The sequence below is a fragment of the Crassostrea angulata genome, chromosome 6, assembly GCF_025612915.1.
Source record: "Crassostrea angulata isolate pt1a10 chromosome 6, ASM2561291v2, whole genome shotgun sequence".
Lineage (NCBI taxonomy): Eukaryota > Metazoa > Mollusca > Bivalvia > Ostreida > Ostreidae > Magallana > Magallana angulata.
The window spans coordinates 50,962,181-50,980,953 of NC_069116.1; the positions used below are offsets into that span (position 1 = coordinate 50,962,181).

The 18,773-nt window shown below is 34.0% G+C and overlaps 1 pseudogene; it reads right to left on the reverse strand.

The window, feature by feature from the left end:
- Positions 1-858: 858 nt before the first annotated feature.
- Positions 859-17,221, reverse strand: LOC128189167 (uncharacterized; annotated as a pseudogene).
- Between the last annotated feature and the right edge of the window lie 1,552 nt (positions 17,222-18,773).

Genomic DNA, 18,773 nt, shown 5'->3' on the forward strand with positions numbered 1-18,773 from the left:
CATTAAAGCGCTTTATAATATAGCAGTTTTATCAAAAATCATATACATGTACCTTGCATATAAATCTAGTTGTTTTCTCCCTTAACGCAATTATTGTAAGTATGCTGTTAATTCAGCCTTTACTTTTCCATAAATGTGCTTAAATAGAAATCCCAACTTGGACATATCAAAATTTTGAAATTTGTAAACTTTATCGATGGAAACGGATTTACTTATTTAGTGTTAACTGGTTTCCAAATCCTTGCTAAATTATATGTGTGCATCATTATATACATATAAAAGTATTTTACGTTTTATTAAAGGAAGAGGGAAATAATTCTTTGAAAATAATGAGGTAATCAAATACTGTCGGGAGTAAACACTTATTCTTTTTAACAATATTGCATGCGCATTTTGGAGAGAGAGAGAGAGAGAGAGAGAGAGAGAGAGAGAGAGAGAGAGAGAGAGAGAGAGAGAGAGAGAGAGAGAGATTATTACAACATTATCACTTTTATTACTTTTTTAAACAATTTACCGGTAGTCAATTAAATCATGCTTTTTTAGTTATAGGTACGCGTATCATCTAATTAAATTCTTTTTTTCTTTTCACATCCTTATATTTACACGTTTTACGGGGCGGACCTTAAATTATACGACAAGTCAACGGACAAACAGGCTAAAACAGAAACTAAGGCAGAAAGCCTGACAGGACAAACACATAATGCGCTCGGAGACAGTTAGTTGACAATATTTCTTCGAAGATGTTAACAGTTCCAAGCGAGATAACTTTGATTTTTTAAATGATACGTATTAACCAGACAATCTGTTCAAGCTTGGACGATATCTGTAAAATAAAACTGGGGAAAAGAATGGAAAGTGTTGACAGAGTAAAAATGTATCACTTTATTTCATATAGTATACAGTGCTGTGAAATCGGAGTATTCTAGCAGGTGAGTCGCCACTTTGTAAGGTCCCAGTCCTTGATGAGCGTGATCAGTTGACGGGGGCGGTGACTGGAATGACAGACTTGATTCCTTTTATGGCTTCCTTGGCTGTGGTTGTCAACGTACTCAACGTGAAATACTGCCTACAAGACATATTGAAACATAATTAATTCAACAAGAAAAAAGTCATCGATCCTTACTTCTCATAAAACATCTTTAACCGAACTTTTGGATTTTGTCGTTCCAATTCAATTGATTATTAGGAAAGTTGTTTAACTTACTCTAACATGACCAATTTAAATTCTTACGATTGCAAGCGTGCCCTTTATTCTAGCTCTTCTGTCGTTTTATTTTACTTTCTTATAAAACGCATTACAACAGATACACGTAATTACATATTATTTATACAGTACACAATGAATACGCCTGATATAAGGGTGAAAGCTTAGGGTCAAAATACATGTAAGTCTTAACAGTTCGCCAGCCCATCTCTCATAAAGTAAATGCAAAATGAATTATAGAATTTAAGCTGTTGTTCATGAACGAAATCTATTACAAGGATACACAAAATAAATGAATTCTCTTAAGGTACATGTACCTTTCCGGCGTCGAAAAACGGCTGGTATTTGTTGCATTCGTTGTACTGAACACATTCTTCATTTAGCGCCCAGTCAAAATGGCTGACGAGGGAGTGAATCTGATCTACGTCATTCTTCAGTCCGACTGATAGACCTCGGGAATGGGCCTCTGTAAACAGAGACAGTGTACATGAAGTTTGAACATTTTCAAATTTTCCTTTTTTTTAGGGGGGGGGGGGGGGTGAACTAACATTCTTCGAGATTTTGAATTAATCTATAATAAATATTTCAAGATGGCTTGGTTCATGTATGTGCGACATTCCTGATCAAATATCTCATACACTATAGATTAAGATGTATTGAAGATGCCAAGCCTTATAAATGCTTTACGAAAATTCTGGTAGCCTCACCACTGGCCAGCCATTTGTTATAGCTGAGTTGGTCAGCTGCGGTCAGTCCCAGGCCGTTATGGTTAGTGTACCCATCTACATTGTCGGGCTCCACCCCGTCACAGCCACGTGTCACTGCCTTGTCCAGTCGCCGCCCCATGATGGCCTTCACTCTTCACCGGAAAAAAGGTTGACAGGTAAAATGTACTTTAAGTTAAGGAGGCTGCGTGGTCAACAAATAACCCATCTGATCTACCTTAATTTGAGTATATGAGTATTTAGTATTTTAATATAAAAGTATTAAGCATGGAGAAATTCCAAATTGTAAGCTTTAAAATTTGAATATAGTGTTTCTATACTTTTACACAGAGCTGATTAATGAAATCTAATTAAAACTGACAATCCAGGCAACAGTATTAAAACAATAAGCTGCAATTGCATTATCGTGTACTTTCATTGCTTTATTATGACAAAAAGTACCTGTCATCACGGATATCTAACCATTTCTCGCCTTCCCAATGCTCTCCAGATTATTGCCGAGAACATCCGAAGGAAAATCGTGTCTGTCCGGACGCCAGTTTTCGTAACTTCCGGCCGAAAAATAGCAGATCACTTTTCGACCCATGCTATAAAGTTAATTAAATGGCTTTCAGACATACACTTTAGTGACTATTGAATCTATGTGCTAAAAATGAATTGGGCGAGTATTTTCTCTGTCCCAGACGCCGACTTTAATCTTGGAATTACCATTATAAAACAAAAAATCTTATTAATATAAAAATCTTCATCTTGAAATTTCTTAATCAAGTTATCTTCTAAAAACAAAATTTTATCTTATATCAATTGTGAGAATATCTTTTTTTTAAATTTCAATTTCAATTTGAGTCCTTAAATTTTCAAATTCAATCTTGAAATCTTTAAATTGACCATAATTATATACACTGTCAAAATGAATGATTGAGGCATTCACTATAGAACACCGTTTGTTACATATGACAGGTATAATAGCTATTTGAAATGAAAAAGCATATTTTAATTCTTTGCAATGTTAAGAGTTATTTGATCCTAAATAATGATTCTCTGAGATTCTATGAGATTGCAACAATTTAGGGAGGTGAGGAAAGATTTACCGACATTTCAGTAGATAAGATAATGGGTGTTTTCTTGATATGCACTTTGATTGTAAGAAAAAAACAGGGTATCATTTCGTTTGATCAATTTTGCTAAAGATCACGTTGTTGATTACGAAAATATTACTAAATTATCGATTGGTTGTTTGGGTTTTTTTAAAGAGTTTTTCGATTGTGTATACCAAAGGCTGAAAAAGATGCCAATTTCAGTGCAAGTGAAAATTATTAAGCGTAAGATTGGAAATTCCAACTTTAAAGTAATATGAGCTGCAATTTTCATGTTGAAACTTTTTTTAAAGAAAATGTTATTTTCTGCTAAGATGACAAAAAAATCGTGGCTTTTAAATTTCTGTTAGCTTTATTTTTGTGGGAAAAGCCGTTAAGAAGCCTTAATTCAAGCAAAATTGAATTATTGTCATCCTGTACAAAAATTGATTTGCTATATATTTCTTAGAAGAGAAATCTTTCTTCTGACAAAATTAAATGATTTTTTCAAATCTTATTTTATCATAAAAGCTTAAGTTGCATGTAGACTTATCATTCTAACAGGTTTTTGAACCAAAATAAAATTCTAAAATAATACAGCTCATATTACTTTAAAAGTTATCATTTTGGGTGAAGTTTATTAAGAGACATCATTCCTCTTCTCTACTTTTGACTTTATAATACACGTGACCATTATTGTTATGAGTAACGGAATTATCTAAGACTGAAGGAAATCGCTGAATAAACATATTCTATGTTAAATCAACAAAAAGAAATAACCAACAAATTCAAAGGGTTGTAATTAACTGAGACAATTAAGACTGAAATATATCGCTGAATAACCTATATTTTCTGTATTGCAACACACATAATTGATTTGGTAAAATATTATACATGTACATGCCTGTGGAGTTGGGTTATGGCACTTTGATCGGCATCGAACAGATCGATATCGAACACGTGGGCGTTGACCGATGTATCGATGTGTCCACTGCTCAGCTCCCACTGCCAGGTATCGTGCACCCCGGGCTTCCACACCGCCCCCCGGGCCACGGCAAACCAAAGAACGACTGTCCAGATTTGCATGTTTTGAAGAAGGTCGCTGTAATGTTATCGACTGATAAGAATCAAATCATAGAGAGTTCAGTAATGCCTGATATAGCGTCACCTCTTACACATATGATAAGTCACAGATTATAATGAATTCATTGTTTACAGTTGAATATCATCATTAAAGTCACTGTCTGTATTCTACAATACAGGTTTTATTGACTCAATTACAATCATAAACATTGCTTTAACAGTCTTAAATAATACGACTTGGGTTTTTTTATCATTTACCTATATTCTTAATGAAATTGACTAGTCCACGGGGATTTTTTTTTCCAGTACTAGTTTCATGAATTTCATCCATTTAAGCATGGTGTTTTAGAGCGATTATTGTCGCAAAAATTACATCACCCGCGATAACTTTTCCCCGTAATGATTCCATTGCCAGTATGAAACACCAAATAAAGCATTTTCATTATTCATTAAACTATGTTTATCTATAAAAAGTAAGTGAAATTATGCAAATTGTCGGTAATGATAAAAAGATAGGCCCTCTTTGGTGTTTGACACAGACATACAGCCTTTTGTCCATTGTTTAAATTCTCTGTAATGTTACAGTCATTCTTTCCGTTGCTCAGTTAAAAAAAAAACTATCGGATAAACAGTATTGAATATGTAAAAGTTTGGCATGAATTTCTCCTCTGTGACCAGTATTACATATTTATTTACATCTTCCAGCAGAAAATTACAATCATTTGAAATCACATCATAAATTTTTGATGACCAAAGTATTCATAGCGCAATTAATACAACGTTATTCAAACTGTTTTGTTTTATGACAAATAAAACAATAACTGTCCTACCGTGTGTGTGTTTGTTGTCCGTTAATGAAGAAAACGATGATGTCGATGATCCCCTGTCTGAGAGTAAAAAATGTAACTTTGTTCAAAAACACATTTATGTTGCTTTGACTAACATCCGGGATCCGGTTTACAAATAAATAAATCAGAGATAACCTTCTTTTAAGGAATGATGTTAGTTTTAAAAAAAATTAAATTTAAAATTTGCATTTTTGCAGAATTGTCGAATGCCCTCGGGCTGATATTGATGTCTCTGGCTGATACAGCATGTAATATGGAAAAGGATAATGTATTTGATCTATTATCTTCATAGTTATATACAAATACATGTATATCATGTACACAAATTAATCTCGCGATCTTTCTATACTAAAACTATGGTGGCATATTGCTGCCACCTTCTTGAAAGATAAATTATATCAACATGCACGATATTTATGTCAACATGCACGGTAATTATGTCAACATGCACGATAATTATGTCAACATGCACGATAACTATGTCAACATGCAAGATAATTATGTCAACATGCACGGTAATTATGTCAACATGCACGATAATTATGTCAACATGCACGATAACTATGTCAACATGCAAGATAATTATGTCAACATGCACGATAATTATGTCAACATGAACGATGACTATGTCAACATGCACGATAACTATGTCAACATGCACGATAATTATGTCAACATGAACATCAACATGCAAGATGATTATGTTGACAAGCAAGTTATAATCTTTTTAATGATTTGATTTTTATATTGGTAATATGACCTACTTAAATGCCAGACTCTGACATCATAGCGAGCGCAGCTCGCCGGCGCGCAGCGCCGGCGCGAAGCGAGCTCTACCGGCAAGGCGTGTGTGAATAGAAAATTCGGACCAGTTGCACATTCATTCAACGGATTTTTTTGTCGTCAGCAAATCGGACCAGTAATGCATCGTTTTAATCGTCCCAGTAGTTCCCTGTAATCATGGCAATTTTTATCACTTCACACTCTCACGAGAATGAGCAAGACAAATTTAGACAGTTAAAACAATAACGATGTAAGCGACATACAGTCAATGTTACCTCTAAAGTTCACCTCAGTACACTTTCAATCAAAAATAATCGTGTGACGTCACAAACGTTTACACATTGATCCGATATATTTTTTCGGAGTCAGTAAATTTTGACCCACAATTCATAGTACCAATGGTTTCCAACCTCACGTTCCAACATCACGTTCTCCCGAGAATCAAAGTAAAATCTTTGAAAAGCTTATAAGATGTGTAATTTTAAGAACATCATGGTTTTTAAGTAAATAAAACAGTATACTTTGCATACTTTTATTTCTCAGGGGAGTTTTACAGAGTAAGACGATACTTAACCAACGTCAGCTTTGACGTCACAATAAGCACTGATAAGGGGAAATTACTCTAATTGAAGTTATTGTAAATCTGCTGAAATGACCAAAATCCTCTTAAAATCTTGCAAAGGCTAAGATAAAGAACAGCTGACGAATAAGGACATTTCTTCAGATACAGGAAACAGTTGTAAATTGCACTAATTTGGATGAATGCTCACAAATATTTTATTCACTATAATTACGGTAATTTCCTGAAACGTAACGTTATACGTAGCAGCGCCTTTTTTTAAAGTGGGTGGGTGGGTGGATGGCAGCCTCATCCAAAAAATCTTTGCAAGCAAAAAGAAAAATAAATCATGAAAATTCTAATCCTTCAGCTCTTTAGCAGTTCAATGGTTTCTTTATTTTCACTTCCATTTATTACAGGCGGGGGGGGGGGGGGGGGGGGGGAGGGGGGGACAACACCATGTTCTTTTAACATGATAAGCAAATATTTTTAAGCGTAAATTAAAAATAAAATTAAACATTAATTATTTTTTTTAAGTGGAGGGGCAAATCCATGGTAAGTCGATTTTCTATGTATAAATTGACAAAAATGAAAAAAAAATTAGCATGGGGGGGGGGCTCTATGATGAGTCAAGTTTTATATGTAAGTTTAAGAAAAAATGTCTACTGCAAAAAAAAGGGGGAAATCAATCAATCAATCATAATCACAATCACTTTAAAAGAGGAGATGCAGTGCAATGAATATTTATATATTAAAATCTTTATTATTTAACAACATTGTATCTGAGATTAAACTACTGTTCTACATATAAATAAATAAATTATAACAAATCTTATAAATTATGAATAATGAAAATTTACTGAAAAATAGGTATGTTTTATTTTTTGGCATTCAAATTTCACGTTGTTAATTTCATTTTATTAATTTATTATAATTCATTGTTTGATCACATGCTGTGCTCGCCCCAACGGTCGCACCGTAAAACATATTACAGATGTAGATACAAGATGCAACATAATTATAACAATATGTGACTTATTTATGTTGACATGCGAGATAATTATGTAGACATGCAAGATATTTATGTCGACATGCGATTTGTTCATGTCAACATGCCAGTTAATTATGTTAGAATGCAAGATATTTACGTGGACATACGAGTTAATTATGTCGACATGCGACTTATTTATGATTACATGCGACGTATTAATTTTTTATGATGATAGCGACTTATTTATGTCAACATGTGAATTAATTATGTCAACATGCAAGTTATCCCGCATGTTGTTATAAATAACTTTATAATGAATTCTAGTATAGTAGTACTCTAGATCTGTCAATACTGAAATAGCTGCCACAAATCTAGATGACATACTGTTACATGCAAATACAGCAGTTTTCTGTTAGAAATATTGCGCTCAGGGTCAACGGAATCAGGTTAGTCCTACCTAAACAAGAAGTGAGTTATAGATAAGAGAAAACTATAAATGCATCGCTCTTAAATGAATTTCCTTATCTAATATGTTTGTTCTAAATGTAATATTATTCACGCTCAGTGTAGTCGATGTGTTAGGATCATATTGGCATCCGCATCAGCATATGTCATGGAATGACGTCATTGGAGAGACCCACGTCAACAGCGGTATACATGGGGACGTTTACGTCGTTGATTTGTTCGACCACAGGGGAATTATTCCTGAGCTACTCAGGTACTTTAAAAACATATATACATGTATTTGGGTGAAGATAAAAAAAAGTGAAGGGGATGAGGCATGTATATCCCACTATACGTTTTCGACCTGAGAAATGTAATGTAATGCTTGATTTAAAATAATATCACATTTCCTCTAGATGTCAATTGTTTCAAAATGTTCAAAATGGCAAATCCAATGTGAATGAGTTAAAATAAATAAGTATGGAAAATGTGGATAATTATCTAATCTTCAACGATGTCATGGTAATTAAAAAAAGCATCTTTGCGAGAACAGTACGATAACTAAATCGTTAACCCCATATTTTAGCAAGGGTAAGAAGGTAGTCTGCTACTTCTCGGCCGGAACTTACGAGGACTGGAGACCAGATAAAGGTCAGTTTCCGCCTGACGCTCTGGGTAACGAGGACCCAATATGGAGGGGCGAACGCTGGGTGGACATCAGGGATACCAGGTCAGGGGTCAGATTATCATCATAACACCACTCAAAGACAGCCTCTGTTTTCTGAGAAAATAACAAGCTTTTAAATAAAAATATTATTTTGTGGTATTCATTTATAACCATAATGCATAATTACAAAAGTTTAAGATGCATTCAGAATAATTACGATACCACGTACATTGTACTCTTTTACAGATACGGTTATTTAATACTACATGTACTTTAAAAAGTTGATTTTGAATAAACCGAGTTGAATTTTCTTTCTCAGAATCAGAGACGTCATGAGAAAACGCATCCAGATGGCGCAGCAGCAAGGTTGCCATGGCGTGGACCCCGACAACGTAGATGGGTATACCCAAAGCGACCTGGGCTTCCACCTCACCTACGACAACCAGATAGATTATAACCGGTTCCTAGCCAGAGGTAAGTGTATATACTAAATGTACCATAAGTATCTCAACTAGAGCAGAGCTCGTGGCAAAGCCACGAGTAGGTCTTCCGTTGTTGCTGCGAGATGGAAATATATGATATGGTGTCAAACGATTTTATTTATATTCAAAATATTTTTTGCTTGTAAAGTGTGCTGAAAGCTACGGCAGTTTTAACACTGTAATGCACACAGGGTACTCAAAGATTAAAATGACGAGTTTTATTATGACGTCACAAACGTTGAACGCTGTTAACTGCAACGTCACAAGCGAAAATCAAAGTTCACACTTGCAGCTGTTACTGTGGCTCTTCAATTAATATGAACTAACCCTTAGAATAAGATAGGAATTTTAAGGTATAAATCACATTTGCAGACAAGGCATGAAGTTGAAATAATGTAAATATAAGCATTAAATCATGATTTTTTAAAGTATACAGTCTCATAACTGCAGCAATGTTTGCATACAAATTTTCATAATGCGCTAACGCGAGTTACTCAATTTGTATGCACACACCGCTGCAATTATAAGACTATATACTTCAAAAAATCATGGCTCAATGCTATAGTAATGACTAAACTTTCAGTTCTGCTTTTGTTTTAAAAACGTGTTTTATTTGAAAGCCTGTATATAAAACGTGTTTTGAAAAAGTAAGAAAGAAAATGTGTTAGGAAAACTATTTGTCGAAAACAGTTTATGTAATCGTTTCAAACATGTCTAAAAAATGAGATATGGCGAGTTAAATTTTCAAAGGTTAGCAAGCATTGTTATAAACAGTATGTACTCATGATTCATGTCAGGAATTGTATTTTTTTTTTTCGAACCCGCCTACTAAACACTTAACCTTTTCTCTAAGATAACTTCTATATTTGAATCTTTCAAATTTTTTTAAGACTGCATGTATGTGAAAGTTTAGAACTGTTGCGCGCTGACAAAATTTACAGACCCTGAAACATACTACTACACCAAAAAGCTGCAAATTACGTGCGAGAAACGTTTCGAGTAAACCGTTTAGCGTTTCGTGTGAATCGTGAAGCACTTCATGTAAACCGTTTAGCGTTTCGGGCAAAGCGTGCAGGGTTTCGGGCAAATCGTGAAAATCGTTTCGAGCAAAGCGTGCAAGAACCGTGTGAAACGTTCATCAGATTTCATTCGGAACTCTCTGACAATTTAATTGTTTCAAAATGGCGCCCGTGTTTTGCATTACTTTAAACTGTTTGTGATTGGCAAAACTCTTTTGTAGGTATTTTTATTAAAAAAATATATAAGAAATGATATACTTATCTTTTTACAAAATTGAATTAATTTTTAACAAACAAAAGAAATGTATATGTATTGAAATACGACTAGTTACAGACTATATGTATATATAACGTTTTTATACGATGTTTGTACTGGTACAATATTAAAATTCGCTATACATAAAAAATATTAAATACAGTAAGCAAAACATGATTTCTATTGGAACAAACCTAAATCAACTTTAACTTACACGATCGTTTTGATAAGCATGTATTTTTTTAAAATTAATTTACATCGATAACTCTTACTGAGATCATTCGGCTGTGTAAAAGCAGCACACATAACCTCTGACATCGGGTGAGACCTGCACCTGGCTGAACCTGTCAATCAAACTCTGTGTATTTGTTTTCATTGGATGGTCAAGCGTCTCTTTTTTTGTCAATAGCCAATGGAAAATTAAAGAGACAGTACGGCGCATCTTATCGAAAAACCGACTTGAGCAAATTTTCCGATCGGGTTCGGTATTTTTGTACTACTCATGAATGTATAAACTTTTAGAAAATTACAAAGTTCTCCGTGCAATAAATCTAATTATTTCATTAAAATTAATAATTATGTATAACCTATCACATAAATACATCGCAACGTGTTCGGGGTTCAGCCTTCTATACTATTACGCATGCGTATTTACTGTAAACAAAACACATGCAGGGCTCGCGAAGAATCTTCTGGACAGGTTTGTTGATAAAAATATGTTTTTTTTCTACTTCTCATAGGTAATAACTGTTCAAAGTTTTTTAAACAACCACATTTATTATCTTGTAAGCATGTACATGTATTTTTCGTGTTTATCATAGGAGTTGCTACAACCTAAATCTATTTTTATAAATGAGGCCCCTTGAGGGGTTAATTGACATATTTATGTCTATTCATTTTAAAATGAACCTAAATTAGTAAACCATTTATAAAATATCGAGTAAGTAAGGATGTGTTTCATTTAGAGAATCGCTTAAACCTCGTTTTCCATGATGACTGTAGTGGGACGAAGATCTTGTAGTTTTCAGCACGTGTCAATTACTGTCAATCAAATTTCACGTGGTACAAATAAATGATATAAGATTATTCCGGTTTGTACGGCCCTTGAATTTCCGGAAGCTCATAATTACGTTAATTAAATATGTGAAAGGGATTTTCATGTATTTCAACTATTATAATAAACGTTATTTCTTATTCCCTAACGATACAATAGGTAAATCTGAAGTTATTCACATATGTGTTTTCAGCTGTACTGTCTCTTTAATGACCTCAAGGTAATCGGAATCAGTATATGATGAAGCACACAAATTAAATGATAGAATATTTATTAATTATTTGAACGAAATTAAATGTAAACATAGAAAGATAATATACTGTTCTTTGGAATCTAGTTTATAGCTATTTTTACAAGTAATTATTTTAATTATTTAAACCACTGTTAACAGAAAACAAGAGGTCTTGGAAGAAATTAACACACAGGGATTTTCCTACAATGTACACAGTCGTGCATTTACATGTCATTATCATTGGAATCTATACCCATGGTACTTAATTCAAATAGATTATGATAATCTATACACTACACGCCGTTATACGGAGCGCCGGTAATATATACGAATATTGAGTAAAAAATTAAACCATTTTTACATCTTGTTCTCTTCAATACAAGGTTAAATAACTTGAAAAAAAAAATCCGAAATAGTAATTACAAATTTCTATTTTGTTTAATCATTTTAATTTTCTCTGAGGTACATGAATATGTACAGAACAAATTTATTTACGCGAATGATACGACATAGGAAAAAAATTATTGATTGTTAGTATAACATTTTTTTCTAACGATGGAGACTAATTTAATTTTAAATATTTTTCAACATTATCGATGTAAATAATATGAGGTTTATTTACTGTTTGTATTTTTACATCGTATTCTCTGAAACTAATAAAAGTACTTATGTTAGAAGAAAAATCAAATCCAGCCGAACGCTGAAAAACCGATTACAGTTTGTAATCATAGTTACGCATTTTATTTTAGGTATTGACTATTGAGTTCCGGTAACTTTTTTCTGGATGATTTTATTGTTTTATGTAGTAAAAGCACCCTTCCAACTGTTACTCAATTACATAACAATTGATGATCTTGGGCTATATATGTTCTGAGCTGTGGGCGCTGAAGCGACACAAGATTCTCGGTCGCACGTGGCGATTGAATTGACAGAGACTGACCGAATAAACAAACAGGTGGGAAATTGAAACAAAATTTTACACATACATGTGTAAGAAGAAGTCACCAAAAATGATTTTCGACAGATCTGGATATCTTTTCACCAATTAAAAAAAATCCAGTGCGAGCACCTGTCAGCGGGGCGGGAGGAGGGGGGGGGGGGGGGGAGGGGGGCGCAGCAATGAGTTCGCTTCCACAATGAAACGGACGACCATGTAGAAAAACTACAGAAGTGATCAATATGTGACCGATAGAATCTAATCTAAGGTTGTTTAAAACTCATGTGAATATTCTTTAAAATAATCATCGAATGCCTCAATTCAGGACATTCTTTTATCGTGCTAGCACCTACCGCAAACATGTAACATGGAACTTTGATTATAATTTGATTTGATTTTTAAACTACCTTGTACGCTATTGTATAAATCAATGCTTAATCAACTGTACAAGTAAAAAAAATTACCTTTTCATCTTAAACCAATATAATAGTTGAAAATATAATAAAATATAGTTGTGTCCGTGCAAAATATGAAACATGAACGCGTGATAAGGTACATGTAGATGAACACGAACCGACCGCGGATAACTTGTCCACTCGCGCCGGATCTCCTCAGCCATGTGCGAGAGATGGTTTAATTTTTTTTTGGGGGGGGGGGGTTGATTTTAAACAACAATTGTACAGTTTTTAAAATATTTTAGATAAACAAACCAACCATTAATTTATGTCTGACGATGTTTCCGATTTGGAGAAATATCGTTCGTAAATATTCATTTACACTCAAATGTTTAACTAAAAAAATACAAGATGGACAAACTTTTATAACATAAAATTAAAACAGTTCTTGTATTTACGGCTATATTACCTCAAATACGTTCATATAGATGCAAGTGAACGTCGCGGTGTGCAAATCTTGTGTATTAGATAACCGCTTACCGCTAGGTAGTGCAGCCGTGGCTGATCTCCTCGGCCGTGGGCGAAGAATAGATTACGTAAAGGTACAACGCACAGACACGTCGCATAGCTCAGAACCCAGGAAGATTTGAAAAGTTTGCAGTATAATGACCTTACTCTATCAAATAGAAGTTCTTTATTTTAAACTAAAAACCCACAATTGATCGATGTTTATTATTGCTTTAGATTGAGATTGACATTGCTTTTATTACTTAACTGAACGATTTCTTAATTGACACCCAATCGTTTAATCCAAAAAAAATTATGTGTAATCAAAACTAAAACAATTTTTGAGTTCGCGGCAAAATAAACTCGTACATGAGAAACGCAACTCTCGTGTATTAGATAACCACTGACCGCTAGGTAGTCCAGCCGCGACCAAGGTGACCGATTTTCTCGGCCGCGGGCGAGGGAGAGCTTACGTAATGATACACACACAGCTCTGACTCAAGGTAGATTTTGAATGCATGGTGTTTATAACAAAAAGGTAATGCATATATTTTTTCATTCCATATTTTGTGTTTACTAGAAAAGAAAAGAATGTTTTGTTTTCCAATTCGCGTTTTTAAGGATTGTGCACTATAACAACTTAACAACAATGACTTAAACTCCTAAAAAAAGAGCATGTATTCTAAAAAAAAAAATTCTTATGAATTAATGCCTCCTGTATAAACCAGCATACTTTCTGCGGTAACTTCATGCCAGTTATACGCACAAAGTCTTTCGTTAACTTGTCAAATAAAAACAGGTACATGCTAACATGTAAAGCTTTTTACACTCATACTACACAAATCACTTACAAAATAACATTGAAACGACCTTCATGAGATCCCAACAAACAACTTTTTCAGCGACATCCATATCAAAATCCTAACCGTTTTTGAGTTATTAAGCAAAATTTTTTAGGGGCAATTGGCCCTTAATTTAAGGGGCCAGCCCCTTTTTATTGGTGTCAAATAAAAGCCCTTGATATTTTGCACAACTTTTATTCTACATGTCTTAACAAAATGTTTTTCGTTTAAAAGATATAAAGGAAAACATGTCTAAATTTTTGCACTTTTTTAAATCCTGTTTTTTGACCCCCTACCTTTTCCTAAATAAAAAACGTAATCTAAAAACAAAAACAGATGTGCACAACTACAATGTCTCTGTTATTCAAATTCGTTAGATTCCCATTCCCTGCTATCATAGTCTCGGAGCCTTTGTCTGGAAACAAAAGGCCCTAAAAAAATTTAAAAGGGGAATAACTCTTTAACGGAAAGGGAATTCTACATTTTATGAATTGCTTAAGATAGTGTTTCGTAAAGTACATTAGCCCTGAAAATTTGAGCAAAAACCGTTCAGAAATGAGCAAGATATGAAGCCTCAAAGTTCGCGTCTAGGAAACAAAAAAAAAAAAAGAAAAATAAGAATAATCTTAATTTTTTTCCCGCACAATAATAGAAAGGTCTTCCGTTGGAAACGGAAGACCTTAATAAAGTATTCTTACCATATGAATCGTCTTTACTATTTTAATTTCGTCATGCAAAGCTCGTTGGCATTAATTTTCGTGTATTCGGTAAAATCCAATACTTCAAGAATGCGGTGCTCGATGGTTCTCGCAATACTTGTAAACAATTCTGCAGAGTTTCTTTCTTCCATGAATAGATCGGCTGAACAACATGACATATTAAAATTAGTGTTCAAATAAAAAAAATTGAAACCAGAGTATTTTGATATAAAACCATATCTAAGATGAAATACAAATAACACACATTACGCGTTACCATGGAAACTGTTGACAAACCATATATTCTTAAAAAAAAACCAATCGAAATAAGAACATGCATTTTAATTTAATAGTGCATATTTTTTTTTATTTCAGAGGCTCACAACCATGGACTTGCCATTGGACTCAAGAACGACTTGTTACAGATCAAAGACCTACTGCACGACTTTGATTTCGCAATCAATGAATCTTGTGAGAAATTTCATTACAATGGTCAAAGCAACTGTCTTCTGTACCAGCCATTCTTTGACGCCAGAAAGGTAGACATATTGTCAAATATCAAACTATAAAAGAATTTTCAGATTGATCAGATAAAACATATGCACAAAGGACATGTTGTGGCAATACAATAGGAGATATAGTTATTACATGTAATACACATGTACTTTATTACATATAATTTTCAATTGTTACAATATCTCATACAATAATTCTTAACTTGTGTTCGAAAAGTAAATTTCAAGTTAAAATCATCAAAAATAATTCATGACACTTTTTTTTTGTACTGATTTTATATTTAACTTGTAATTGAATAGTAGCAAAGGGCACATATATTCAATTTACTGAAATGGATGTATAAATATAATTATATAAAAATTACAAAAGAACCAAAACATTCAGTCATTTTTCCTTTCTCTCTGCAGCCTGTTTTCCATATAGAGTACGTACGCAGCTCTTCCGAGGCCCACACTCAACGTAGCGCCATCTGCAGCAACAGACCTTCCGACATGAACACCATTATAAAAGTCGCACTGACCAACTTCAAAGTCGGATGTTAAGCATTGCAATAAACAGGAAGACATTTCTTTTATATTTTTTTTATTTAAAACAAATAAATATCCATATCGCTGAATTTATGTGAGTATTTTCTTTATGGCGTACAGTTGTATATATGTTCATAGGTTATTGGTCTAAAGTTGTTAGCTTGGTTGGTTACATTGTGTACCAAGCCATCCTTTATAACATTTACATTCATAATTTTCAAAATCAAACACATGTACATGCACATTATGTGCAAGAAATAACTGCAGTCCGGTAGATTTCACCTAAGAATTGCGCACGCATTTCCCGTGTCCACTGCACAAAGCCGCACCGCATTTCTCGGCAAAATCGATGACTTTTTTGACGAGCGGTCCAAGAGAAAATTGAAGGTAATCCTTGACATTTTGGCAGTCCGCCCGAGATTTGAAGTTCTTACTGCTGTCCCAGAGTATTACCCCGTCCATCCCAGCGTCAAAGGACTGCCCAATGGAGTTAATTAGGTCCTCCTTCATCATCAAAACAGATGGTACATGTACTTAACAAACGTAACATGACGGATGGAAAATTTCCGATAAATTTCATAAATCTCAAAACATTATTGAATTTTCATTAAACTCCTTTGGATTATATGCGTTACCTGTGAATAGAACATGTCATTGTCCGTGTATCTGTAAGTACTGTATGCGTACATTCGTGTACTGCTTGTAGAAAAACGAGAATGGACTCTCAGAGTTTCGTTCAGGATCCCTTGTACACGCTTCTGATGGCTAGAAGGGGAGGGGAACTTGGAGGATAGATATATGGAGGGGTACAGCGAGTTACTGGCTCTGAACAACCAACTTAGTCTGAAATATTGGAGAGTAATTATACAATATTGTATGATACATCCTCTCCAGCTTCTCTCTCTCTCTCTCTCTCTCTCTCTCTCTCTCTCTCTCTCTCTCTCGCATGTATAGTCATTGAATTCTAAATATGTAAACAATCCATACTGATCATTGAATTTCATCGTCTCCTCGCTGCATTTATCTTCATCTTTTTCGTAGTTGAAACATCTGGGGAAACCATAAAACCCCCACGAACCACGTGGTCCTAAATCTCGGGCTATCATCAACGTCTTTTCCATTAATTTTCTTAAAAACAAAACCAATCTACTCACTTCATGTAAGATTCATTATAATTCTATATATCACTGATATAACAGTATTTTAAGGAAGCTGACACACCTGTCCGAATTTTTATTACAATATACATGTATATACCGTGATTAAGTACCTCGCTGACTCTTCAAACATAATTCCCGCCATTTTGTCTATTATTGTAGAGTTCCAAGCCGGGTATAAAAATTTGGCCAGTTTCTTGGACTCGTTGATGTATATAAGTTTATCTGGTTCATATGTATTTCGTTCAAATATTGGCCTCCAGCTTTCCCAATCAATAACCCCTTTCCCCAAAAAGTCTTTGGCGGGAACAAGAACATCGATGTCGTTTGCCACTTTCTGGAAGTGATGGTCGAATGGAACTTTCTGGTAATATAAAAATAATCATGTCAAAAACAGTATCGTTTCTATATTGTGATATGCGATATGTTCGATACACGTACATGTATGTGAAGGTTGCTGGGAGGCGAATCGCAAAGTTTTGAACAGCGACATTTTTGCAGTTCCGTTTGTATCTTTGTACATGCATTTAAGTACAATCTTACTTGTGGGATTCCGCCGTTTAGGGCCGATCCATTTGACAGATATTTCGGATATAATCCCGGAAGTGGTTCATAAAACAAAACCACTTCTTCTCCCATGAATGATGTATTTTTGTTACTATCTATCCTGAATTGTTTGAGATCAAACTCAATGTTGAATTTTTGAGAGCATACTTCCGATGGCACATTCCATGTAGCAACAAAGGCCTGTCTAGTTTCAGATCGACTGGAAAACAGAAACAAAATGGAAATGTAAAAGACGGCAAAGATTAAAGTTTCATACATGTTTATCATGTGATTGTTATAAGGAGTTGGTTGGCGGATCCCTAAATTTTGACTTTACTTTACTTTACTTGAATTTTGATTTTTACTTTTTATGTTTTCATATAATTTATGGCATACTTTAACATGACTCCGTTAAATATTATTCTCTGTTTTTGTTTTTGTTTTTTGTTTTTTTTTTTGGGGGGGGGGGGGGGTGTTGGATTTTTTTTTAAATATAGGTACTTTTTAGGCGAATGATTTACTGAGCTTAATGAACGAATGATGATAATGGCTGAATTAACAAGTTTCTGTCACTCCGGAAGTGGACGGAATTGTATAATTCCTCCGTTTTGTACTTTTATACAAAAATGGAAAAACAGGCAATGGTCGAATCAAGAGGTAATGGGACTATGTCAATATGCTCAAGCCAAATAAACATATCGGTTATATTCATTATATTCCTTCGAATTTTCATCAGTAGGTAGGAATATGGAACGCCAAATTAACATATATTCAAATATTTGTACCTATCTTCAAATAATTGTACCTATCTTCAATTCAATTGTACCTATCTTCAATTCAATTGTACCTATCTTCAAATTGAATTAGAGATAGGTACAATTCAATTATACCTATCTTTAATTCATTTGAAGATAGGTACAATTGATTTGCAGATAGGTACAAATGCAATGAATTGAAGATAGGTACAATTGAATTAAAGATAGGTACAATTGAATTGAACCTATCTTCAATTACTAAAATATTGGCAATAATGAATACTCCCTGTATAGTACTGCATCAGATGAAGGCGCATCCATTTTGAATATTGTTGCTGTTGTTGTTTTGTATTCATACGCGACGCTTCATTTACATTATTTACATTTTTGATCAATGACACTTCAAAGTTTCTGATATGAAAATGTTTTATTAAATGATAAGAAATGAAGATAATTTTTCTGTTGATCGA